The sequence below is a fragment of the Vulpes vulpes genome, chromosome X, assembly GCF_048418805.1.
Source record: "Vulpes vulpes isolate BD-2025 chromosome X, VulVul3, whole genome shotgun sequence".
Classification (NCBI taxonomy): Eukaryota; Metazoa; Chordata; class Mammalia; order Carnivora; family Canidae; genus Vulpes; species Vulpes vulpes.
Window position 1 is genome coordinate 75,121,912 of NC_132796.1, and position 15,500 is coordinate 75,137,411.

The 15,500-nt window shown below is 38.2% G+C and overlaps 1 protein-coding gene across 1 annotated transcript in view; it reads left to right on the forward strand.

Annotated features, from left to right (window-relative positions):
• Positions 1–15,500, forward strand: part of IL1RAPL2 (interleukin 1 receptor accessory protein like 2) — a 1,296,043-nt gene that overhangs the window by 326,737 nt on the left and 953,806 nt on the right. The window lies entirely within an intron of this gene.

The window sequence follows — 15,500 nt, forward strand, 5'->3', positions numbered from 1 at the left end:
GGTGAGAAAACCATCTAACCCCTGGCTGTACCTCAAGGTAAAGTAGATATGGTGGGAAAAACCCCACCATTGTTATTTTTACTTGCTCAGTTGATTTAGGTTTTCTTTTTCTGTTTTCTCTCTATTTCTTTGTATCTATTCCTGTTGTTTTGCATGCCATGTGATGTTCCTTCAGAATTTCAAACATAATCAATAACTATTCCCCTTGCTTATCTGAATTGGAATTCTATGTGGCATGTGACATACCAAAGATATATAAAACATCATCCTTGCTTTCCTGGAGTGTCTTGAAAAATGATATATGACTGGAAAACTTAAAAAAAAATTTCTCTGGGGGACTAAAATGGCCAAATGAGAGATTTGTTAAATTGGAATCCAGGATCAGACTCATGTAAGACCACTGCTTACTGTAATCAAGTAATTAAGATCTCTCAGTGGTCTTAACAGATACCATGCTTCCTGGACTCTAGCTGTCTCATTTTCCTTTCCTTCCCTCCTCCTTGGATTTTGGCCTTGGTGCATAACAATCTTAGACTGGCAAGATCTGATCGTGATTTCTGCCTACAATGTTCTACTTTTAATTCCAGAGCCCTACTCTTAACTATACTGTCTGGGTTCCTAAAACACCTAGAATGATTAGGAAGAAATGCTAAAATACCCTCCCTTGACAACACGATAATGCAGGTCAGATCAGTGGTCTGTTTTGTTCAGCATTCTGACAAAGGTTCCAAAAAAGATTTATGAAAAATCATTTTGGTTGTCCTTTATAGCACTCAGTTTCATAAGGCTAAGAGTGACCATAACAAGTCAATTTTTTCTTTAATAACCCAATTATTTATGGGCTCATCAATAAATGTTTATTGAATACCTACTGTGTGCCAAGCACATGTGAGCACTGGGGACACAAAATACAAATAAAATACTATCAGTGCCCTCAAAGATACCCTGTAGAGTAGGAGAGACAGACATAATAAAAAATGTGATGTAGTAGGTTCTGTCAAACATATGTACAAGGAAAAGGGTGGTCAGAGAAGAGATGAAGTTCGAGTTGGGTCTAAAGGATAAATAGGAATTTGTTAGACAAAGGGAAGAAGGGCATCTAAGGCATAGAACAGCCCACTTATATGCTGTGCAGAATAGAACAGCAAGTTACAATTTGAAACTAAACTTAGTATAAAATGATGAGCCTGATGAGCCTGAAACTTAGTATAAAAAGAAGTGAGAGATATTGCTGGAATGGCTGACAGACTTGAACATGGAGACCCTTGTATATTATATTAAAGATCTGTGCTTTATCTTGAGACATAATGGTGAACTGCAGTTTGTTCACTGCTTTCATTAAATAAGTTGTTGGTTATTGTATGAGCTTCATATGTTGAAGTTCTTTTTTTTAATGATTTTATTTATTTATTCATGAGGGACATACACACACACACCCACACACACACACAGAGAGAGAGAGAGAGAGAGAGAGAGAGAGAGAGAGAGAGAGAGGCACAGGCACAGGCAGAGGGAGAAGCAGGGTCCATGCAGGGAGCCCAACATGGGACTTGATCCCGGGTCTCCAGGATCACACCCTGGGCTGAAGGCGGCGCTAAACCACTGAGCCACCCGGGCTGCCCCATATGTTGAAATCCTAACCCCTAACACCACAGATTGTGACTGTACTTGAAGACAAAGCCTTTAAAGTAATTAAGGTACAATGAGGCCATTAGGGTGAGGCTCTATTCCAATCTGACCAATGTCTTTATAAGAAGAGAAGGATGCAGAAAGGCACAGAGCAAAAGTCATATGAAGACACAGGAAGAGAACTACCATCTCCAGTCTCATCCTTGTACCATCAAATCCACATACCTGATGTTCTCCCTGTGTCTTCACTTTTATTTAGGTTTGCCAACACCTTGATCTCAAACTGCTATCCTCCAGAACTCTGAGACAATAAATTTCTGTTGTTCAAGCTACACAGTCTATGTTACATTGTTATGGCAGTTCTAGAAAACGAATAAAATCATTAATAAGGTCCTAAGTTTTACAAATAGTTAACTTTTTTGAATAAAATGAAAATACATTCAAAAAAGGAAAGAAAATACATTCAACTTTAATCCTATAATAACATGACTCTCATTCACTTACTGTATAATACGTTCTCTTGAATGTAAATCAGTGAAGCCATCTTAATATTTGAACAAAGTAGTGACAAGGTTAGATGTGTGTTCAGATCATTATTCCAGTAGCAGTGTAGAGGGAGGATTATAAGACACTGTGATAAGAAATGGAGAAATGAGTTAGGAAAATATTGGGGGTCTTTATGGGACCTGATAAACCCAATAGCACACCTCTTTCCTGCTTGAGGTTTAAACCAATTGAGAAATAAAACAAAGTTGGGAGGTGGAGATGGAAATAATACCTAAAATGCTATAAAGACTGGGTGGCTGGAAGGCGTAGCTGATCATAAGAACCAAATAGGTTTGGGACGTCTGGGTGGCTCAGCGTTTGAGCATCTGCCTTTGGCTAATGATGTAATCCCAGGATCCAGGATTGAGTCCCACATTGGGCTCCCTGCATAGAGGCTGCTTCTCCCCCTGTCTGTGTCTCTATCTCCCTCTGTCTTTGTCTCTCATTAATAAATAAATTAATCTTAAAAAATATTAAATACTATTTTAGAATCATCTTTGTTCCTTCAGCAGTTTAACGCCTCAGTGAAGGAACAGTACAATTCATATTTCCAGTTGAATATTGACCAGTTCTAACTCTGAAACTTAAAATGATCATTTTTTAAAAACATTTTCTTACCTGGGGTGGCAAGACTTGTCTTAATATAGAAGCCATCATTGGATAGTATATGTTTTTCTATGGCTTTTGGGCCCCAAAAGGCTCCCACACTTGGGAGAAGCTTGATGTAGAGTTGTCTTTAAGAACTCTTGTCGGGGATCCCTGGGTGGCTCAGTGGTTTGGTGCCTGCCTTCAGCCCAGGGCGTAATCCTGGAGACCTGGGATCAAGTCCCGCATCGGGCTCCCTGCATGGAGCCTGCTTCTCTCCCTCTCTCTCTCTCTCTCTCTCTCTGTCTCTCTCTATGTGTCTCTCATGGATAAATAAATAAAAATCTTTAAAAAAAAAGAAGAACTCTTGTCACAGGAATGCCTGGGTGGCTCAGCAGTTGACTGTCTGCCTTTGGCTCAGGGCATGATCCTGGCGGGATCCCAGGATGGAGTACCACATCGAGCTCCCTGCATGGGGCCTGCATGGGGCCTGCCTCTCCCTCTGCCTGTGTCTCTGCCTCTCTCACTGTGTCCCTCATGAATAAATAAAATCTTTAAAAAAACTAAAATACAATTTAAAAGAAGAAAGAACTCTTGTCATATAAAAAAAAGAACTCTGGTCATAACTCAGAGGGGGATATAAGCCAAGCAACCAACTACCTTTCTTGAATTCTGAATGTTGCCCTGCTAAGTGGCATTCACTTAGTCTCTAGGCTGTGTTATAAAGAACATTTGGATTCCCACATTGTGGTTTTCTTTTCCTTTCAATTTTATAGATTGATCAATTAATTTCAGAGGCCAAGCAGAAAGAGAATCCTTCACACTAGATAGTCTTCATTCAGAAACAATTATCAGATCTCACATTCTTTGTTCCTGAGCTCTGAAAACTTCAAGGGATTCACTATGTTTTTGGGATATATCATAACTACGCAGAAGGGAAGTGGCAAAGAAACTGCTTTAAGTTGGGAGAAAATACAAAGCGAGAACATGCAAAGTGGCTTATTCAGAGTACCTCTGGAATATTCACTCAATTGGATTCAGACCCTCTACTGGCCTGGCCAGTAACCTTCCTTCTACAGTAACCACACCATCAGCCTATTAGTTTATAATGGTGCTTTTCCATGTGACACATAGTGACTGCTTAATAAATGTGCATTGAGTGAATTAATTAATGAAGGAATGAATGTTTGAATGCTAGTTACATAAATGTAAAGTTACCTCTGACCTGTGATTTGGACAATGAATAAAACCATGAAATCCAAAGGAATAGCGTTCTGCAAATTGCAGGTCACAACTCATTAGAGGGTTATATACTCAATTAATTTAGTAATTACTATCAGCCTTTGTAAGAAATAGAATGGTAGGAAATATAAAATATTGGGGTATATTAGACATAGTAAGGATAATTTTTCTCTGTTAAATTTTTAGCTATATGTATGTGTTAATGTATGGATCATGTGTGGATAATGAGTAAAGTGTATATATTAATGTGAGTAACAATCAAAATAGCTTGAGGCCAACAAACTATGGCCTAAGAATCAAATTTGGCATACTGCTTCTGTCTTAGCCCGCTCAGCTATAACAGAATTTCATAGACTGGGTGGATTATAAACAACAGAAATTTGTTTCTTACAATTCTGGATGTTGAGAAGTCCACGATCAAGGCACTGGCAGATTTGGTGTCTGGTGAGAGCCCATTTCTTGGTTCATAGATGGGTATCTTCTCACTGTCCTTGTATGGTGGAAGGGGCAAATTTTCTCTCTGGGGTCTCTTTTATAAGGGTACTAATCTCATTCATGAAGACTCTACCTTCATGACCTTATAACCTTCTAAAGGCCCCATGTCCAAATACCATTACAATGGGGGAATCAGTTTCAACATTAATCAGTTTCAACTAAGGCAGCCTCTCTGTAGGTGAAGTTTTACTGGAACATAACCCTACTCATTCATTTACATATTGCCTAGGCTTCTTTTGCTCTACAGTGGCAGAGTTAGGTAGTTGTGACCCACAAAACCTAAAATATTTACTCTTTGGCCTTTTACAGAAAGAGTTTGCCAATCTCTGCATTATAAAGTACTAGATACATTTAGGTGTAAAAACCTGTTTTTTATGGGTTAGGATAAAACTGAAGCTCATATAATCAATATATACCTAATTGGGAGCTAATTTTGTTTCTTTGGACTCAGAGCAAGTGTTACTAGGGTTTGAATACCTATAAATTTATTTAAATTGAGCTAATGGAAAATAATGTTAAAATTTGGGCCAAAATGAGTGTGTGTTTACTGAACATGATCATGTTCTTGGATGGTGGGTTGAGGCTCTCTTGTTAGTGAAGTTTTCTTACCCTGTGTAAACTTTGCAAACCCTACTCAAGAAGATTCTAGAATCAATGCTTTACATATGCTTTCAAAACTGTAGAGTTATGCATCCAGAAACCCAAATAAAAGTGCCATTTAGAGTTGGGGAACTAAAAGACATACCACAACAAGGTGCACATGAAGCTAGCTATGTGAAATGAATAAAGAACAGCAGGTAGCATCTAACTGCCTTTTCTTTTCCCTAAAACCTTGGCTGTTTAAGTTACTCACCAGCAAGAAATATTGATTCTTATACTCCTGTGCATTTGTGGACATTGTGCCATATATATAAGAACTTGGTGGATGCTGGGAACTGTAATAATCAGCATGTCCAGAACATCAAGTATGTAGATGTGATGATAGGATGACACTAGAGAGGTTGATAATGCCCATGTCTTGCATTAGAAGGGGCCCTATGAATCAAGCTAAAGAGAACTTGGCCTTCATTCTATAGGAAATAGAGACTATGGGAGGCTTTTCCTCAGGGGAGGCAGGTTAGAGTGCATTTAGATGAATCCTTTGTAGTATGACCCATGAATTGGGAGGTGATAGAGAGTTAAGGAAGGAAAGAGACCAGTTTGGAGGTTATTTTAACAATCTAGTTGAACAGTACTAAAAGCCCATAGTGAGTGTAGTGAGCATGAGAACCAGGCCATGGGTATAGACTTGAAATATATTCAGGAGGCACAGCCACAAAACTTGTGAAGAGGAATGTTAAGAGATTAATCTGGAAGTTAACTTGGGACCTTTAATAGAGGGCTCTTTATGCCACATTAAAAAGTTCAGACTTTATCCTTAAAGGCACTAGGGAGCCACTGATGGAAATGTACTCTGCTTGCAGTATTAAAAAAATGGATTGGGGATCCCTGGGTGGCGCAGCGGTTTGGCGCCTGCCTTTGGCCCAGGGCGCGATCCTGGAGACCCGGGATCGAATCCCACGTCGGGCTCCCGGTGCATGGAGCCTGCTTCTCCCTCTGCCTGTGTCTCTGCCTCTCTCTCTCTCTCTCTCTCTCTCTCTCTCTCTCTCTGTGGTGTGTGTGTGTAACTATCATAAAAAAAATGGATTGAAAATGGAGAAGCCCAGAGGTAGGGAGACCCATTCCAGTAGACCTAGTTAGAAAATATTTTTGAGTGAGACTATGACTACATTTTTTACATTAACTTCCTCCTATCTTCTCCTGAGCATGAGAGGAGTAATCCAATTATAAAAGTATGATAATTTAGCTATCTTGTGAGATTGAAGAGAATATATTTTAGACATACTAGTAGTAGGGTATTGGATAACTTGGTTATGCAAAGCTCTGAAATTCTATATTTGAGTATGTATTTTGAGAAATACTAATTCTTCTATTGGGATTTCCTTTATGGATACCTTTCTCCTTTAGGATATTAAATTACCTGTGCTCTAAAGAGAACCAGAGAGGGCAGCTCTGGTGGCTCAGAGGTTTAGCGCCACCTTCCGCCCAGGGCGTGATCCTGGAGATCTGGGATGGAGTCCCACATCAGGCTCCCTGCAATGGAGCCTGCTTCTCCCTCAGCCTGTGTCTCTGCCTCTCTCTCTCTCTCTCCCTCTCTCTCTCTCTAAAAATAAAATAAAATAAAATAAAATAAAATAAAATAAAATAAAATAAAATAAAATAATAAAATAAAATAAAAATAAAGAGAACCAGGGAAAGCAATGGAGCAATTTCTTCCTTTTCATTTTGTTTGAAATCTAATACCAGAAATATTTGCAACAATACCAGTTGACTACAGGAAAGAACTTGATGACTTGTCCCCAATAGGGCATCTGACATTGTGACATCATCTTGCATATATAATTGTTATTTATTTGATCCCAAAAGAAACATAAGTGCTGTTTCTATGGCTATAGAAATTTGCATAACCCAAGATCTGTGAAGCTATACTTTTCCAATTAATCTTTGCGAGGGGAAGGAATTATAGTCATCTGTAAATTACACTGCTAATTAATTTTTACACAAATCATTTTTTTGGCCAAATATACAAGTCAGCCTTGCACAGCTCTGAATACTACATATATCCATTGCCTTAAAAAGTCTCCAATCAAATCATTATCTAATTTTTTCTCATACAGGAAAGCAAACTCACTGGGTTCAGACATATTTATTTACTTTTCTGTATTAACTGTGATGTCTGAAGGTGACTTAAATGATCTTTTCTGTCTTTTTGAATGTATGTTTAACATAAAATATTCACTTATTCCTTCTAATATCAAATATCCTACATTGTGTAACAATGTTGGTCTCAAGAAAAATATCAACTTTTCCTAAACCCCAATGGTATTTTCTGGCCAGTTATTAAAATTCTTTTAATGCAAGTTTATTTATTTGGGGTTTTTTTGGGAGGTAAGGGGAAGTATCTTGTGTATATTCAGTGTCATTTACCCAAGACTGAGAAACTACTATAAATACATTTTAGTAAATGCTAGAGGAGAACATAGGCAACACCCTTTTTGAACTTGGCCACAGCAACTTCTTTCAAGATACATCTATGAAGGCAAGGGAAACAAACGCAAAAAATGAACTATTGGGACTTCATCAAGATAAAAAGCTTCTGCACAGCAAAAGAAACAGTCAACAAAACTAAATGACAACCTACAGATTGGGAGAAGGTATTTGCAAATGACATATCAGATAAAGGGCTAGTATCCAAGATCTATAAAGAACTTACTAAACTCAACAGCAAAGAAACAAACAATCCAATCATGAAATGCGCAAAAGATATGAAACGAAATTTCACCAAAGGAGACATGGACATAGCCAAGAAGCACATGAGAAAATGCTCCGCATCACTTACCATCAGGGAAACACAAATCAAAACCACAATGAGATACCACGTCACACCAGTGAGAATGGTGAAAATTAATATGACAGGAAACAACAAATGTTGGACAAGATGTGGAGAAAGGGGAACCCTCTTGCACTGTTGGTGGGAATGTGAACTGGTACAGCCACTCTGCAAAGCTATGTGGAGGTTCTTCAAAGAGCTAAAAATAGAGCTACCCTATGACCCAGCAATTGCACTACTGGGTATTTACCCCAAAGGTAGAGATGCAGTGAAAAGCCGAGACACCTGCACCCCAATGTTCATAGCAGCAATGTCCACAATGGTCAATCTGTGGAAGGAGCCTTGGTGTCTATCGAAAGATGAATGGATAAAGAAGATGTGATATATATATATACACACAATGGAATATTGCTCAGCCATTATAAATGACAAATACCCACCATTTGCTTTGACATGGATGGAACTGGTGGGTATTATGCTGAGTGAAATAAGTCAAATGGAGAGGGACAATCATTATATGGTTTCACTCATACAGGGAATATAAAAAATAGTGAAAGGGATTATAGAGGAAAGGAGAGAAAATGAGTGGTAAAAATTAGAGAGGGTGACAAAACATGAGAGACTCCCAACTTTGGGAAACTAACGAGGGGTAGTGGCAGGGGAGGTGGGTGGGGGTATGGGGTCACTGGGTGATAGGCACTGAGGGAGGCACTTGATGGGATGAGCACTTGGTGTTATACTATATGTTGGCAAATCAAACTTCAATAAAAAATATTTAAAAAAGAAATGTATTTTTCTGTGAAATAAATAAATAAAATAAAATAATTTTCCCCAAAACTTATATGCCACTTCACAGTTTTCTATAGAATTTTTTTTGGAGGGGATCTTTATGCTTTTAGGACAGTTCTAACCAAACTATATATCTATCATTGTATTAGTGACTACTTTCACCCAGAGAGAGCTAGAACCAACCTTTATCAATGAAGCTACAGGAATGTCTATTAAATAAAGACATTCAAACACAGGAAAGAGGAAGTAGGTTGTATTTGTGACGTTTAGTTCTCACCCTTCCGCTGTCATTACTTCTTTAAGAATTTTTTCCATCACTAATACACTGTGGCACATGTCTGGTAATTGTTAGAAGAAACATTTATTTCACTGAATGTAGTGGGAGTACTTTTTTAAAGTTATCTCTGTTGAGATGGGATTATTAAATAGAGTATCTCTTATATGCATTCTGTAGAGCCCTCATGGTAACACATACCCCTGGGATGTTGTATCTTTTCCACTATCAATACACTAAGATATTGCTCTTTCAGCTGTTTTATAATAGCTTCCCTGAATAAGGCTATAGATCAAATGAACATGGAGCCAACAGTCAGTTCTATGAATAAGAACAGTGGTTGTTGTTTATTGAGCACCTATAATGTGCCAGGTACTTATGCTAAGAGTACTCTAAGTACTTTTGCATTATCTCATTTTGTTTTTACAACAATTTCATGAGGAAGTACTAAGAAAGGTTACCTTATTTAAAAAATATATAAACTTTTAATTAATCATGATCGTGAAGAGATATGGTAGCAGGGTCACTATATAGCTTTGGAATTTTTCTTATGTTGAGCTACAAATAACAATAATAACCAACATGTATTGGATGCTTAGTATGTGCCTGGTACTATGTTAAGCATCTTAACTGGGTTATCATAATGGAGATACTCTAAATTTAGAGATCAGGGAACTGAGAATCAGAGAAGTTAAGTAGCTGGCTCAAAGCCATGCCATAAATCAGGCAATCTAAATTCAATCCCTGTTTTGGCTGGCTCTAAAGTCTACTCTTAATTCCTATATCCCTTTGCTTACTGTCCTACACATCTCCCTACCATATCCTGCTTCATTGTAACTTTTTCTTATACTACTTGGGAAAATTATCAGAGTCACATTTTTCCTCTTTCTGTGATTTTTCTCAGGATGCCTTGTTTTATTGGCTCTACTGGAACTATTCTGTTCTCTCCCTCAAGAGAGAAAATTGTCTTCAAGATAACTAAAGTCTTTTGTATTTTGATTTTTGTCATTTCTAAATTGTCAGTGTGAGTATGGAAGACATTTGTATGCCTTATGGAGCTCATCTGATCTCTCTCTCTAAATGACACTATGTTCCTGAATTCTTTGGGAAAATATTCTAATTATGAAATTACCCCAATTGTGTTATCAGCCCCTTTGTGAACTTTCTACTGAGACATTGGACAGCATTTCCAGATCCTCCAAAAAGACAAGCACATGGGGGAAAATCAAACTAAATAATTATTCATCTAAGTCCTTAAATGCTCAACATGGAAACAAATATGACTTGAAAAAGTTCAGAGTATGTAAAAATAAGTCCCTGAAAAAACGTGTCCCTTTTCATATGAATCTCGCTAAATGAGGCTAATAAGTCAAAAAGTTAGTTTGTTTAGAAATATTTTATACTCAGAATGTCTACTAAAAACACTTTTATAATGAAATTTGCTTTAAAATTGTTTTAAAATGTAGAAACAAACCTGCAGATAGCCTTTTGCTTTTGTCCAAATTAAATATTTTTTTCTACTGTCACATCATAGTACAAGTCTGGGACACAAGAGTAGAAATGTAGAACCAGGTACTGCTATTTAGTCTCTTTTGTCCTTAATTTCTTCATCTATGTAATAAGGGGATTGTCTTGTTGACCTTTAAGATCCTATCCAACTCTGACATCATTTTTTATCCTTACCATGGATGATTTCGCTCTAAATAACATTTTCCATTATTTAAAAATTCAAAGTAATTATAGTCCTTCTTGTTTTTTTTTCTGAAATATTTTATACCATTTACTAGTGTTATGTGCCTAATTCTAAACTCCCCTGTATAAAAGGGACAGGAAGGCCTTGGATTAATTCCAAGCAAGATACACAAATGTGATTAGAATGCAAACTGAGATATCCTAGATGTTAATAACACATTGGTATGAGTGATTCCTTCTCTTAGTCCTCATTATATGTCAAAACTTTCTGACTCTTAGGACAATTACCATATTGTAGGAACAGTTTTGTACACTTTAATTAAATTATTAAATTATTTTTAACTATTTTGTAAAAGTTAGACTTATATTCTCAGTTAAATTAAGTTTCTTAAGGGCAACAATCATGGTTTTGTCTTATTTTGTATTTTTCACAGTGCCTAACATCAAAAAGTGCATTCATATCATTGTTAAATTTTATCTGTTGTTGAGAGACCCTGCATGATTTAGTGTTGCATATAAATTCTGGCCAAGATAGAGAACAGAGCAGAAAGGAAATACTTATCACAAACAAATAAAATACTGGATAAAATATATTTTTAAATATTTAGACAGACCTGTAAACATAAAAAATGTATGCTTAGGTGTTACAAATGAAGAATAAACCACAGCTAAAGTAGTGAGCAATAATCAAAGCTGCATAGAATATGAATGATCGGGACTCTACACTTAAACTTAGGGCCTGGGAATCTAATTTTATATAAATTGGGAGTACAAGTAATTTCAAGTTGTCTAGGACCTGAAACCTATACAATTTAAAAAGCTCTCCTTAAAAGTTATCTTATTTTTCAATTTCACCAAAATCCATGATCACATGGGCACAGTTGCAAGGCCACTCCTTGGAGCATGGAAAGAGCCAATGCTAGTGAGGCCCAGAAACTAAGCTTCATTAGCCATGTGGTAAATCTGATTCTGGCCTGTTGTCTAGATCATAAGTTCATTAAAGGGCAGGGAGTGGGAATGAGTTTTCCCAGAGCCAGGAAAGGAATGTTTCATTAATTAATGGCTCCTGGAAAATCTCTGCTGCCTGGCCTAGGATCTTATAGATAATTAATTCACTAATTATCCTAATATCTAGATAATATGAGAGAGACTAGAACCCTATCCTTGAGTTGTAGAGACCTAAAGCTAATAAATGGATGTAAAATCTGGTTTGGTTTGGGAATGGTAAATCTCTTCATACTCAGGCAGAAGCATCTATGAAACCATAATAAAGGATACCATCACAAACCATGCTCTACTTATGTGTCTTCTGCAGAATAAGGTTCACATCTCCATGGAGGTTGGGCTCAAAAATAAAATTATAGAATGACATCACCAAGATGGTGACACAGGTTGTTTCTGACTTTGCTCCCCCTCACAAGAACAGCTAACAACTATTCAAGAACAAGACATCACTGAGAGAATCCTAGCACACAGAAGTGAGGCTGAAGGACCTTCTTGAGACCTAGACAGAAGAGTGAGAAGTAGTACACATTGACCACATTGCCCCTCCGCCCAGGCTAGCATAGTACCACATGGACAGGTTTCTCTGAGCCTTTAGTTCCTCCAGTGGTAAAATACAACCTGGGAGGGGGTGCTGGAAAACCAGCCTCCCACAGTATAGTGAGTCACATTGCAGGAGCTCCTACTCTGATTTCATACCATAGGATTTGCAGGGGCAAGTGTGGGACTCACCCACCGTGAATTTGACTGTGATGGAGAATGGGGGAGGGGCTTACAGCAACCAGCACACAGATCTTGATAGACTGAGTTCACACATGCAGTACCCAGTAGTAATCACCACCTGCAACTTTGCTCATCTGCAGAACCACGTCAGGGGTTCACTCTGATTAGGGATCTCATTGAGGTGTAGATCTGCCTATTTGGATCCTTAAACAAATTTTACCAGCCCTAAGGCTTGTTTTGTCCATGCCCAGGCAAGGAGCTGAATCACAGCCCCACTCATGGTGAAGGATGTATTTTGGCCTCATCTGACCAGAAGGGCTGGTGACAACTCCTGGAAGCAGTGTAGCCCAGAGGAACTGGAACCAATAGGCAGGCAGGCAGGCAGAACTCATCATCCCCAGAGGAAAGTCAGTGCATGACACAGAGAATTCTTGTGTTATGCACATGCATGTGTATTAATTCATAGCTAGCGCCGATGGTAGTTCATGGTCTCTCCCAACTGAAAAGTCTGTGAAATTGAAAGAAACCTGCAGTGGCCTCTCCTACTCCTGCCTAAGCAAAGGTGCATGGACACAGGCCCACACTCTGTGGAGAACGTATTTCCACCCCATTGACCAGAATGGCTGAAGACAACTCCTGGAAGCAGTGTAGCTTGATGAAATTTGAGCCAAGAGGTGGACAGCCAGAGCTGATAGTTTCCAGATCAAACTCAGTGGCCCGTTTTGGTCAGGAAACTTGGGTGCAAGTTGACTTAAGTTAAGACAATGAACAAAGAGATTTACCAGCCATGCCTGTGCAGGGAATCTAATTTGTAGATCCACTTATTGCTGAGTATAGCTTTTAGCCTCTCCAATCAGAAACTTAACTAGAGCACATAGGAACCTGTGTAGTCCATAATCCATTCAATAGCACTCTATACAGTGACACTTGAATGGAGAGCACAACCTGTGGCTTCCCCCATTAGCAGAGCCAAATTTGTGGCCTCATCTGACCAGGGAAGTAAATGCACACTCTGTCCTGATGTGGGTCTGCAAGCAATGAACTGTATAGGCCCTGGCTCCCATACTGCTGCCCTGTCAAGGCATGGAAGCTAATTCATAGTTCCATATAATACTGAATATAGTACCCAGTCCCTACCATCCAGTAAGCCTGATTAGAGAATCCAGGGAACTGCAGAGCCCATCCTATACTTCACTTAGGAAACTAAGACAGCACTTTTATCCAACTATTCTAAGCCAGGGCACACGCCCTCATTTCTGTCCTCAGATCCTAAACAGTTGTCTCACCTAAAAATAGACCATAATAGCAGACCCCATCCACCCAAAGACATTACCACCAGACACACTCAGAAACCCAAACTGAGCTGACTGGTAAAAAAAAAAAAAAACTGTCTCTGACAAAGAAAAACTATAGAGTCTGAAGAGAGAACCTGATTTTTGAAATGCACAGATACCAATATATAGAATCAAGGAATCGAATATAAGGAATCAAGGAACACACACACACACACACACACAGGTAAATATGGTACTACCAAATGAGACTGATAAAACTTCAATAATTGAACCTAAAGAAATAGAGAACTATGACGTGCCAGACAAGGAATTAAGAATACTCCTGTTAAGGAAGTTTAGTGAATGGAAAGAAAACACAGACAACTAAACAAAATGAGGAAAATGATGCCTGAACAAATGAAAAGTTGCATGAGAAGTTCAACAGGGAAATAGCAAACATCAAAGAAAGAAAAGAAAGTCCAGGAGAGAATGGGATGACATATACAAAATATGGAAAGAAAATAACTGTCACCCAAGAATTTGGTATCCAGTAAAGCTGTCCTTCAGAAGCAAAGGCAAGATAAATCTTTCCCAAACAAACAAAAGCTAAAGATGTCCATTACCATCAGACCTGCCTTATAAGAAGGAATACTAAAGGGAGCTCTCTGAATGGAAATGAAAGAATACTAATTAACATTATTAAAACATAACAAGATAATGTAAGTCTCACTAGTAGTGTCAAATATATAGTCATAGATTTTGCCATGTGGTAATATATTAGTGAATAATTCACTTACAAGTCTAGTTTAAAAGTTTAAAAAATGGATATAGTAAAAATAACCATAATACAATAATCTGTTATTAGTTATACAGTATTTTTTTAAATATAATTTGTCACCACAGACATCTAAAACATGAGGGGGAGAAGTAAAAGTGTAAAGTTTACAACTTCTATTGAAGTTAAGTTGTTATTAATTTACAGTAGGGTGTTATAAGTTTAACATATTTTATGTAAGCTTCATGGCAACCACAAGACAAAATCCTGTTGTAATTATAAAAAAGAACATGGTAAAGAAGTCAAAGCATATTGATACCAAAAGACATCAAAAGACATGCAAACACACACACACACACACACACACACACACAGCAGGATAAGAAATAAGGAACAATGGAGCTACAAAATAACCAGGAAACAATAAAATGGCAATAGGTAGTCCTTACCTATCAATAATTATTTTATTTTATTTTATTTTATTTTTATTTTATTTTTTTTAAGATTTTCTTTATTTATTCATGATAGTCACAGAGAGAGAGAGAGAGAGGCAGAGACAGGCAGAGGGAGAAACAGGCTCCATGCACCGGGAGCCCGACGTGGGATTCGATCCCGGGTCTCCAGGATCGCGCCCCGGGCCAAAGGCAGGCGCCAAACCGCTGCGCCACCCAGGGATCCCCCTCAATAATTATTTTAAATGTAACCAATTATCCATTTAAAATACAGAAAATGGCTGAATGGATAAAGAAAACAAGCTCCAACAAAATGTTGTCTATAAGAAATTCATTTAGTGGGGGGAGGGGCAAGATGGAGGAAGAGTAGGGTCCCCTACTCTTTTTTTTTTTTTCAGGTTCTGCATCAATTTATTAGGTTATAAAAAAAAAAAAAAAAGGGTCCTAGGGGCAGCCCAGTGGCTCAGCGGTTTAGCGCCGCCTTCAGTCCAGGGCCTGATCCTGGAATCCTGGGATCGAGTCCCACGTCGGGCTTCCTGCATGGAGCCTGCTTCTCCCTCTGTGTCTCTGCCTCTTTCTCTCTCTCTCTCAG